We start from the raw sequence: 11943 nt of genomic DNA on the forward strand, positions 1-11943 counted from the left end.
AGTGCAGCCAAAAACCCAGGTGAAATATAAAAAAACCCAATTTTGAGTTTTTAATTCATTGAAACCAAACCCAGATGAAATCTTTTTCCAATTTTGAGCTTAATCACCGAACATCATGAAAATCAAATAAAAATTAAGCCAAAAACCCAAATAATGTTTCTCCACAACAGGAACGACGTGACTTGGATTCGATTTGCCACCTTTGGTTTTCCGTTCAAAATATACTTGATGCTAATCGGAGGTGGGAATGGAGAAAGAGGGAGAGAAGGAATACCTTAGTCGAGAAGGATTTCCCGATGTGTAGAAGCAAATGGCGAAATGGTTGAAGCAGTTGTTTTTGCTTTAGCGTGAAGTTCGTGAACCCGACTAAATAATACCAAGGTATAGGACTGGATAAGCAAGCGGGCATAAGGGGTATGAAAAAAGGTTGGGCCAGATTAATAATCTGGTGCTTATTTAGTCCAAAACTCACCAAACACCTGTTTTGTATTATATAGTACTATTCGGTGTCTTATACGGTGTGCCAAACGAAGCCTACTCTGGAGATGACTGGAAAAAGAAAAGGTTGAATCGAGGTAGTGAGTGGATCCAATCCATTCATTTCATATTAGATACGGGCCAGTTTGGGACCCCGTGCTTCTTAAGTTTTGGATCCGCCCCTCCCCGTAATTACATTCACCTCGCCTCGCTCTATCCCATTTCTTCTTTGAAAAATTCGAACCCGCCCCAAATCGCAAGTACCCGCCTCTACTCACTGGTCCTGGACCCATTTGCCCACCCTAATAATGAGAATTGGAGAGGGTATTTGTCACATCCCCGCCCGGGCCCCCATCACATCTCGGGCTCGACTCCATCGTAACACGATATTGTCCGCTTTAGGCCCCGACCATGCCCTCACGGTTTTATTTCTGGGAACTCACACGAGAACTTCCTAGTGGGTCACCCATCCTGGGATTACTCTCGTGCGAACTCGCTTAACTTCGGAGTTCCAATGAGCTCCGAAGCCAGTGAACTCCTAAAAGGCCTCATGCTATGTAGAGATGAGAATATACATATAAGTCTTATAGGATCCACACCCCTGGGCGATGTGGGATCTTACAGTCCACCCCCTTAGGAGCCCAACATCCTCGTCAGCATACTTCTGACTAGAGATTGGCTATGATACCAAATTGTGACCCACTGGGAAATTCTCGTGTGAGTTCCCAGAAACAAAACCGTGAGAGCGTGGTCGGGGCCCAAAATGGACAATATCGTGCAATGGTGGAGTCGAGTCTGAGATGTGGTGGGGGTCCAGGCGGGGATGTGACAGTATTTTCTATAGTTATATGGATAGTTGAGTTGGGCTTTTGAATTAATGAGATTGGTGTAATAAAAATAAGGGCAAATTATATTTTGCACCTTCAAGTTTTGGTGTAATTGCACCTCACACAACATCTTTAAAATAGTGTAATCACATATATTTACTATTATTTCATTTTACTGTCATACAACCGTTAAATAATTTGTTAAGTTAACCATTAAGAAATATTTAACTAATAAAAAATTAATATTTAATAAAATATTTAATTATTAAAAAATTAGAAAAATTTAATAATTAAAAACTTAAAAATAGAAAAAGAAAAGAAATTATACGTATACTAATGAGGTGTATTCAATTGAGAATTTGAGAGATTCTAATAGATTTATAAATCCATGAATTTTTATGGAGTTTAATTGATTTGTAGAGATTTCATATAAAATTTTGATTCAATTTTCTCGAAATCTCATGTAAAGAGGAGAGATTTGTGGATACTCAAAATATACTACAAAATCTCTCAAATTCTCTCAAATTCCTCAACTTTCTCAAATTCTTTAAAATCAATTTCTAATTGAATACACCTAGAATGTTATAAACTTCTAAATATTTTAATAAACTATTTTAAAATTCTAATTGAATACACCTTGAATTTTAGAGAATCACTGAAAATTCTGATTGAATATCCTAGATTCATTAAAAGAATGAAATAATCTCAAAATCCCAATTGAATACACCCCACTAAAACTCAACTAAAAACATTGTTCATTAACAGTGTAAGGACGAAAATGCCATCCAATTCCTTTGATATTAGCCCTTCTTTTCCATTTTACACAAGAAAAAGACAGGTTTGCCCTCCTATCCCACGCGTCCATCATCACTGCACCTTCTGCTTCGACTTCCGCTTCTCGGCTTTTCTGCTGTATTCCGCTTTCTCTCATCCAAAAAAATAAAAGATCGTTGCTTCTCCTACCCTCTCTCTCTCTCTCCTTTTCTTTACTAGGATTGCTGCGTGCTTCAGATTGGTTTCTGGAAATCGGAGGAACCGATGAAATTGGCGTTTGGATTTCGAGGGGAGGTTGAATTCTTTAATGTTTCTGATGAGGTTTCCTGTGTACCAAGTGCTTTCCATCTCCCATTTTCTTGATTTATTAAGGACATACTTGCATTTTGTTGGATTTGTAGATGGAAAAATATCAAAGTGAGGAAGAAGTAGCTCTTGGTCGTGGGAAGCGCCTGCGGAAAGCTGTTCCACAAGGAAGCATATGCTGCACACCTAACTGAAACCTTGAGTGAGGTACTCAAGTATAGCTTTGGTTTCATTAACCTTTTGGGTTATTAAATTTGTATGCTCTGATTGTTTTACAATTTGAGTTTGGATTGGAATTTAATTTTGATTTACAAATTTCTGATAAAACCTCAAAAAGAAATTTAGGAACGTGTTTCTTTTTTTTTTTTTTTGGTCTTCTTTCTTCTGATTTTTTGGGTTTTCATCTGGGATATTTTCTGAACATGCTTCATTTATTTTACGCTTGGTTTCGTATACCCTGCAGCAGTCAAATAAATAACCTTACAGAACCAGAAGCCACTGAAATGGCGAGTGGCATATATGTTTATTTCTATGTTTTCAAATCTGGGTTTTAGATATTTTTCTTTGTTTTGGTTAATTATGGAATTTTGGCTCCTAATTTCTTAAAACTTTAGATTTTTTTTCCCTATTTAGTGTGAGAATATGGGTCCAATATTGGATTCTTCCAATTTCTAGGCAGAGAAAACAGGGTGGTGACAATAGAGAATTCGAACTTCTTTGTGGTGGAAATCATAGTTTCATTTTAGATTTTCTTTTGGGTTTATGAAATGAGTTGGAATGATGTCTCATGATTATGTGAATTTTTTTTTAATTTAGTTGTGAACCTAATAATCTAATCGTGTCTCATCTCTCATGATTATGTGAATATTAATAAATTTAGTTGTGAACCAGAACCTGGGTATCAACCAAGGACTGGTATCAATCCCAGAAGGTCATGTTGGGGTATATTGGAAAGGAAGTGCTCTTCTGAAGATAATTATAGATCCAGGGTGATGTGCATTGAGAAGTTGCTTGTATAGGGCCTTAAATTTGCCTGCTTCTCATTATTTCAAATTTCAAGTTTTCATCTCAATCTGCCTGTGGTCACCCATTTTGAACCTGTTCAAGTGACCCTGCAGACTGATCTTGTAACTTTGGTAATCCATGTTTGAAAGATTGAGGATTCTATCTTTCCATTCATTATAGTTTTGAAGGCTTCTGTTAGCAACATTGTAGGCAAGGGGTATTTCATATGGTACGAAAGGGGGTGTCATGATCAATTTTGAGAAGATTGAGGTAAGGCTATGCGATATTATTCTTTGGTATTTGTATATTAGTTTCACTTAGTTGAAGGTCTTGAAAAACTCCATTTAATAAATCCAAAATGTGTATACCCTTAGGAGCCGTTTGATAACCATTTGGTTTTTAGTTTCAAGTTTTTGTTTAGATTTATTTTTGGGCATTTACGATAACTTTACTTTAGTATATGTAGATTTAATATTACAATTTAGTATTAATTTATATATTATCTTCTTCTTAGGTTCTTCAAGCATTTAGCTTCTTAGAATATCATTTTTGAAAAAAAGCTGGAGTTGTGCATTTTATAGTGTGGCCTAACTTCCTTTTCATTGAAGTGAGATTTTTGAGAGGGACTGGTGGATCTCTGAAAATGAACTTGGTGGAAATTCCTTATTACACTGTTCTGTCTCTAAAGTTGTGAATTATATGCAGGTATGGATTTTGTCTTAGCTAGATCGTTGTTTTAAACAACTGACTCATTTTTTGCTATTACTTCTCAGATTTTACTTATGTAGATACTCTCTCTTCATTTTTCAGATGGTTGACAAATTGGATGATGAAACCATGGCAATAGAATTTGGTCCACCTGATTTTACTGAGGCCCTATAAGGTAATATGCTCTGCCTCAATTTCACAAAGCTCTTACATTAGTTTTTTCTTGCTCCTTTTTAACTCCTGACATGATTTCAGGATGTTGGAAGAGCCCGCTTCCGAGCACATGTTGAGGGTCAACTAAAGGTTAACAAATTTGTATATTTATTATTAGCTAACTCTTAATTATGATGCCGTTAAAAAAAAAAAAAGTCAAGGATAATTTGAAGGGTTTGAAAGAAACTAAAGTGGAATTAATTGGAACTGAACCATTCACTAGAAAGCGATATATTTTTAGGTGTATTCAGAATACAAAGCAGTATAATAAGTGGTATATGTGGTTTGTATTTTCTATACTTTTTCTTATAATCTCTTATGCCTTGGTCTAATTACTTTCTTGAATTTGATTTGTTTTTGTAGAAACTTGGTTGCAAGGCAAGTTGCAAAGGCACAAAAGTTTGATCGCATCCTATAGAAATGCCAGAGAAGGTCATTTCCATTTCGTGCAAAATCAGACTTCTTTCTGCATACAAAAACACTAGGTAAACACGCATTATCCTTATTTTGTTCATGATATACTGTCTATAAATTTATTTCAATTTTTTCCCCTTGCTTGGGATGCTTGCTTAATGACCAACATAGCAGAAGACAACTTTTAGCGTTGCAGTAAACAACATTTCCCATTAATGTTTTTGGACAGGAAGCAATTTGTGTTTTTTCATATCCAAAGAACTTCGTAATATTTTTAATAGACGAAACAGGTTTCTCTTTTGATATTTAAATTTGTTTCATTCATGATGAGGTTGTATATAATTTGCATTGACATTGGTAACTCAGTTTTTGACTCAAACATTATTTATGAAGATTGAAATTGTATAATTTTTCATATAATTTTCAATCCCGCAACAACGCGTGGGTACAAATTCTAGTTATACATATAACTCAACAGAAAAGTTACTGTTTATTAACAGTGTGCTTCCCTTTTTGCCCCGCTTTTTTTGTTGTTATTTCAACTTTGCCACTTTTGCTTTGCTGTCAAACGGAGAGCAGAATCGCTCTAGACGTTTCTTTGCCTTCCTTTTTTCCTCTCTCACATACCTCGGGTTCCATCGTCTGCCGTTCTGTTTTATGTCTTCATCTTTCTTCGTTGGTTTTGTTGTTCAAAATCTTGAGCCATTTGCTTTGCTGTTCTTCAATTATCGTTAATTTATGCTTCTTTTGGGTTCGATTCGAAATATTTTCCCGCTCATTCGATCGGTCCTTTACAAGGAAGTTTTGCATGTTTCTGACGGCGAGGGTTTTGATTTTGCCTTTTTTTTTTCTTTTTTTTGTTGATATCTGATGTGTTTTGGTTTTGGATTTCAAAGATTTGTACCTATTTTGGATTCGATTGGGATTTGGTTGGAATCGATCTAATCCAGCGTTTCCAAGTCAGTTTTGCTCTGACGACGAGCCTGTGGCTCATTCCCTTGAGAGGGACAAGTCCGAAACGGGGAGTATTGAGAGCATTGGAGGAGGAGGAGGAGGAGGAGAAGACGAAGAGGAAGAGCCAGTGGATGAGCCCGACGATCCCATGGAAGAAGACGATGTCAACCCCGCTGTCGTCTTCTGCATCAGGCTGAAGCACCCCAGGTCCAATTTGCAGCACAAGATGAGCGTCCCCTAACTTTGTCGCAATTTTAGGTAAATTTTGAAATTCGAACTCCAATCTATTAATTTTTTTAGTTTTGTTCATTGAATTATGCTTCTTTTAATGGGGGTGGGGGGCATTTGATTGAATTGTGTTTAGATATTGGTTTCGAAGTGGTACCACAAATAAAATGAGAATATTTGTATTGGTTTGAGCTTTGTAGTTGTGTGTTCATGGAGAAAAATTCAAATTTTCTGAAATGAAACAAGAAATTGTTGTTATATAGTATATATTGAGATGGGAAGGAGAGAGAAGTTGTTAATTTTGAAATGCGGAGAGAGGAGGATTGATATTTGGGGGATTCTATGGCGGGTATTCCCAAAATTTTAGGTCTTTATTGATTTAGTTATGCCATTACTCTATGAACCGTTGCCAATCAATGACTTTCTATGATGTGAATAAAGGTGGACATGAGAATTTTTGGTACTGGATAATGTTTACTTCATTCTTACAACTCAGGAGAACTTACCTCCTCTCTTCACTTTGTAATTCAATCGTTAGTTTTAATACTAATTTCCTGCCTTAGTCTGAGAGTTGTATGAGTTATCAGCTTTTTGCAATAAAGGAATTGTTATATTTAGGTGCTCTTTCGTTTCTGGTTCAATTTTTTGCGTGAAAATTTTAAAAAGGAGAAATGATGATGGTTAATTTTTCTCCGATACATGATTTTCTTGGTTTGTTACTACTGATCTTTTGTTTCTTGGGCTGATTACACTTCTTTTTCATTATTTTTGGTGCAGATATGAAGAGGATTTGTGAAGTTGCTGTGATTTCATGGTAAGTTTCTTTGAACGGATTTGAGAATTTGGGATCGTTTGGGGTGTTTGAAGGGTTTTTCTTTTCTTTTTTTGGAAAAAAAATTGTTAACAGTTAATTGATTGTATTTTTATTTTTATTCAATTCAGGTACTCATGTTCAGTTTTTAGATTTTATTTAAAGGAATTTCTAGGGTTTATTGGTGAGTTCTTCAAGATGTGAAATGGGTAGTTTTCTTTTGTTTAAATCTGGGGCTTTTGTATTGTGGGATTTGTAAATGAATTGAAATTTATTGTATTATGATTTGGTTCTCTTTTTATTTTCAAGAAACGGTGGTCTTCATTTTTTGGGGCTATTGTGTGTAGGCTTCCAAGCTGTTTGTGCTTGAGGTATATAATTTCAGCTTTTCTTTTTGGGGTTTTTATTGAAGAATTTAAATTTTAATGTGCTCTGAATCGACTCATTTTTTGCTATCACTTTTCAGATTTTACTTAAGTAGATACTCTCTTTTCATTTTTCAGATGGTTGACAAATTGGATGATGAAACCATGGCAATAGAACTTGGTCCACCTGATTTTAAAGAGGCCCTATAAGGTAATATGCTCTGCCTCAATTTTACAGAGCTCTTACATTAGTATTTTCTTGCTCCTTTTTAACTCTTGACATGATTTCAGGATGTTGGAAGAGCCCTCTTACGAGCACGTGTTGAGAGTCAACTAAAGGTTAACAGATTTGTATATTTATTATTTGTGCATTGAATAAGAATCAGAAAATGGTTCATGAACACAAAATGATTTTGGCATATATACAGAATGATATAGTGTTTAAGCCTGACCTGTTTGTGGCGCCTCATTTAGAATTGCCACTTTTTCTTTTGGATCAAATGACGTATGTTGTATAGCATCTTATCTTTGCACAACATGTCGCTATTATTTAACTCCGAATGAATCTCATTTTTTTCAATAATTAGAATTTTGGGAAATTTACTTGGACTTATTTTTACGTTAGGCTCGTGAAGGGATTTTGCTCTTATCTACTCAGATTATCATTACACAAACAAAATGATGCATCATTGTTCACATATTTCTTCCTGATGAGATGGGTTGGAAGGATCAAGCTGGCAACCACTGTTCAGTAGTCAAAGCACTACATTTTTGAATTACATCAGTAAAATAGGATCAACAACTCTTTATATGTATATTGGAGTTAGTGAACAACTACTATATATTTTATGTAAATACTTTGTACATGTTTTAGGTTTATAGTTTATAGTTTTACATATTTATGCACAATGCTTTTAGTCCCTTATTCTAACACTTGCTTACATTACTTATAATCCATTTGACATTATTTGGAGCTCATGGTTTTATAGAAAGGATATATATGCTGACATGAATGCATGCATACAGTATTTCCTCTTCAATTAAAGATAGAAATTCCTAAACGATAAGATATATTATGAATGCATGCATATATTATTACGTAGCAAGATTCTAGAACACATTTAATGGCATTTAATTTTGTCTATCAAGAAACTAGAAACTAGAAGACATTGAATACCATTAGAAATTTAAGATGCATTACCTTCTTTTTGTATAATATTTTGAAGTTCTTTTTGAGTCGGTGAAAAATTTATTTTGTGGACAATTTTTCGATGAAATATGATTAAGTATAATACTTTCTGAGTTATTTTGTTTCGAGTCAGAGTAATTGAATTTTTCATGTGGTAGAAAGGAATTAGAATTTTGCATGAATAGAATTATTTGTTTTCACATTCCAAATTGAATGTAGTGTGTTTTATATATTGTTGTATTAGTTGCAAGGAAATAAAATGTTTATGCATATTATTATGAATTTAATATATTTTCACTTATTTAAAAACAGAGATTAATTGTAAATATAATACCTACAATATTTAACGTAGCTTTTTTCTCAATGTCATTTTCCAATGCTTAACGTTTGCTTTTGTTTATGCATTTGATTGAAGTGTTATTTCATATTTTAACGCTTTTAATTGATTCATGTTTATGTTTGAATCAGGAAAATAACGTTGCTAATGGTGAACCTGTGGTACGAGAACTTACTCTAACCACCTCCCCCCCCCCCCCCCCCCCCCCCCCCCCCCCCCCCGGAAGTTTAATTCATTTTGTGTATCAGTTTAAGTGGAAGCAATAAGTATGTTTTATACAGCATATTTTAAATAATTACATAAAAAAATTACTTTCTAAAGATTGATGTGAAAATTTATAAACTGAATTTAAATTTAAGAAACGCATGAATGAATTTAGCAAAGAATTGAAGTGTTATTTCATTTTTTTAACGCTTTTAATTAATTCATGTTTATGTTTGAATCAGTAAAGAAACGTTGCTGATGGTGTACCTGTGACGATGCAACGTTGATATACTTCTGTGTCAATTTGGCTTCAGTTATTTGGTAAGAGAACTTACTTTAACCTCCCAGCTTAATTCATTTCTTGTTATCAATTTTCTTAAGTGGAAGCAATAAGTATGTTTTATACAACATATTTTAAATAAGTACATAAAAAATTATGTTCTAAAGATTGATGTGAAAATTTATAAACTGAATTTAAATTTAAGAAACACGACTGAATTTAGCAAAGAAAACAAAAAATGATAACTATTTAAAAATTTTAAAATGTGTTGTAGGGTTTAGTAAGAAAAGTTGTTCCATGAGTTGTGTTTTGAGGTTTACGTTCATGATGTGAATAGAATATATGAATGAAATGCACATACATTATTTTTAATATTTTAAGAGATGATGTTTTTTGTCCGGAGAAAATAACATCATCATTCCTACATGTCAAGTTTATTTATTTTTTCAATTATTCTGGAGAAAATCTGAGGCCAAGTTCTTCGCTCTTCTCAGTTTCTGCTGCTGATCTGTTATCATCACACTATGTAATGAACTCTTCTCCTTCAAATATCATCTTCTGATTGTGTAATCTTCATGGTCTGTTTGGTCTATTCCATTTCCAATTGGATTCTCGCTGTTAGTTCTATGTTTGAAGTTGGAAAAACTCATGTTGCTTTTACAGTTTGATTAACAATTCTTAATTAGAATTGGCAAATTCTTTTACCAAACATTTTTTTTACTCATATTTCTGACGTTGGAGGTTCATTCTAATTTGATATGGAAATTAATGTTATCAAGAGTTTAAAATGTGATGTAAGACATAAACTATTATGATTTTGTAGAGAAAATAAGCTTTTAAATGAAGGAGCTGTAAAAACAAAGTCAATGTTAGGTTAAAGGGTTTAAGAGAGTAAAATTGGGATTATGAAGGGTTAGAGAGGTATGGGTGGGATTGGTTGAAGGATTTGATGGAAGCTAACTCTTCATTATGATGCCGTTAAAAAAAATGTCTAGGATAAGTTGAAGGGTTTGAAAGAAACTAAAGTGGGATTAATTGGAACCGAACAATTCACTAGAAATTGATATATTTTTAGGTATATTCAGAATACAAAGTAGTATAATAAGTGATATATGTGGTTTATATTTTCTGAACTTTTTCTTATAATCTCTTATGCCTTGGTCTAATTACTTTCTTGAATTTGATATGTTTTTGTAGAAACTTGGTTGCAAGGCAAGTTGGAAAATCACCAAAGTTTGATCGCGTCCTATAGCATTGCCAGAGAAGGTCATCTCCATTCGTGCAAAATCAAACTTCTTTCTGCACACAAAAACATTAGGTAAACACGTTTTATTCTTATTTTGGTCATGATATAATTCTACTGTCTATAAATTTATTTCAATTTTTTTCCCTTGCCTGGGATGCTTCCTTAATGACCAAGATAGCAGAGGACAACTTTTAGTGTTGCAATAAACAACATTTCCCATTAATGTTTTTGGACAGGAAGCAATTTGTGTTTTTTTGTATCCAAAGAACTTCGTATTATTTTTAATAGACGAAATAGGTTTCTCTTTTGATATTTAAATTTGTTTCATTCATGATGAGGTTGTGTATAATTTGCATTGGCATTGGTAACTCAGTTTTTGACTCAAACATTGTTTTTGAGCTCTCTGATAAAAACCCGGACTGGCGTTAATCGAGCAGAGCTCGGCTGTGGAGAGTCCCAACCCCAATCCCTATCCAACACCCAGTCACCCGCTCAGTCTCAACCCTAGTCTCACAAATTGGCTCGTCGGAGTCAATTGAAAACCGTCGGAGTTGACTGAAAGCCGTTGGCGAACAACAACCGTCATCACTGCAAACCCGCCACCACACCCACCAGTGACGAAGCGGCGATGCTCTTCTGTTTCGGCTTCCTGGAAAGAAAATTTTCTGTTTGTTTCTCAGGAAAATTGGGATGGAAATTTGGGATTTGATCTTCTTCTTCTTGTTTGAAATTTGAAGCTTTATTTATGTGCAATTTAAAGTTTGGAGAGAGAAAAAGAGATGGAATGCGGGACGAGGGACTGGAAGAAGGGGTGGGCGGAGCATCTCCTCCTTTGAGGTTTCGTATTTCATTTTTTTAGGAATATCAGGAGAAGAGTGGAGGTTTCATTTTTTTCACCTTAGTTTTTAATATTTAATTATTTTTTTAGGTTCCTTTGCATCAACTGTATAGATTCACACCATTTCCATTAAGAAATAACTATAGGCAATCAAATAATTCATTTATGGGGAAACTTGACATCTGATGGTAAGGAGTAATCTGCAGTACCATGAAACAAAATAATAGGAGCTAAGAGAGAAGCATCATTTCGAACATTCTAGTCTTGAATCAAAAGTTTTGGGGGAAAAAAGTTGTGAAGATTGTTCTTCTTCCATTATACTGTGAGAGGTTCTAAAGTCAAAAAAATAAAATGCAATTCTGGCTTCTTTTTTTTTTTTTTTTTTTGAACGAAAATGCATTTTTGACTAAAACTATGAAATTATAAGATATTATGTAGGGCCAACATTTTAGGAGACCAAGAAGTCTATACCCTAGAAAGATTTAATGATATATATACCTCAGCGGTGGAATTGATCCACTAAAGTTAGGCAAATTGTATCTGTTCGAAATCAGAAAACTCAGAAGTCAACTAAATACATGAGGCAATTCGAAGGAGATAGAAAATATAGTTGAGAGCAACTTTATTTGGTGAGAAAACTTCTTGTTCATTTGCATTGGATAGTCATTTTTTGTGTAAGAGAAAGAACCATGAACATAAACATAAAAACTGTAATGCTGATCAATTTTTTAGTAACATGATTTGTATTGGGGTGCTGCCATTTTTTT

At 34.1% G+C, this 11943-nt stretch overlaps 1 long non-coding RNA gene across 12 annotated transcripts; it reads left to right on the forward strand.

Moving 5' to 3' along the window:
- The first annotated feature begins 2048 nt into the window (after positions 1–2048).
- On the forward strand, positions 2049–11350 carry LOC137744856 (uncharacterized). 12 transcript variants are annotated; one of them, XR_015954194.1, is made up of 17 exons: positions 2049–2399; positions 2480–2591; positions 3276–3659; positions 3998–4094; positions 4200–4272; positions 4353–4400; positions 4674–4795; positions 5621–5936; positions 6684–6720; positions 6849–6901; positions 7027–7088; positions 7221–7293; positions 7374–7421; positions 8740–8769; positions 9060–9133; positions 10290–10410; positions 10776–11350. It is a non-coding gene; the product is annotated as an uncharacterized LOC137744856 (long non-coding RNA). The 12 variants fall into 12 exon arrangements; XR_015954184.1 differs by lacking the exon at positions 6849–6901 and adding an exon at positions 9587–9618 and having other exon boundaries at positions 9055–9133; positions 10712–11350; XR_015954186.1 differs by lacking the exon at positions 6849–6901 and adding an exon at positions 9587–9618 and having other exon boundaries at positions 2214–2372; positions 9055–9133; positions 10712–11350.
- Positions 11351–11943: the final 593 nt, after the last annotated feature.

Source organism: Pyrus communis, chromosome 12, assembly GCF_041283825.1.
Source record: "Pyrus communis isolate YQ-2024b chromosome 12, ASM4128382v1, whole genome shotgun sequence".
NCBI classification, from domain to species: domain Eukaryota; kingdom Viridiplantae; phylum Streptophyta; class Magnoliopsida; order Rosales; family Rosaceae; genus Pyrus; species Pyrus communis.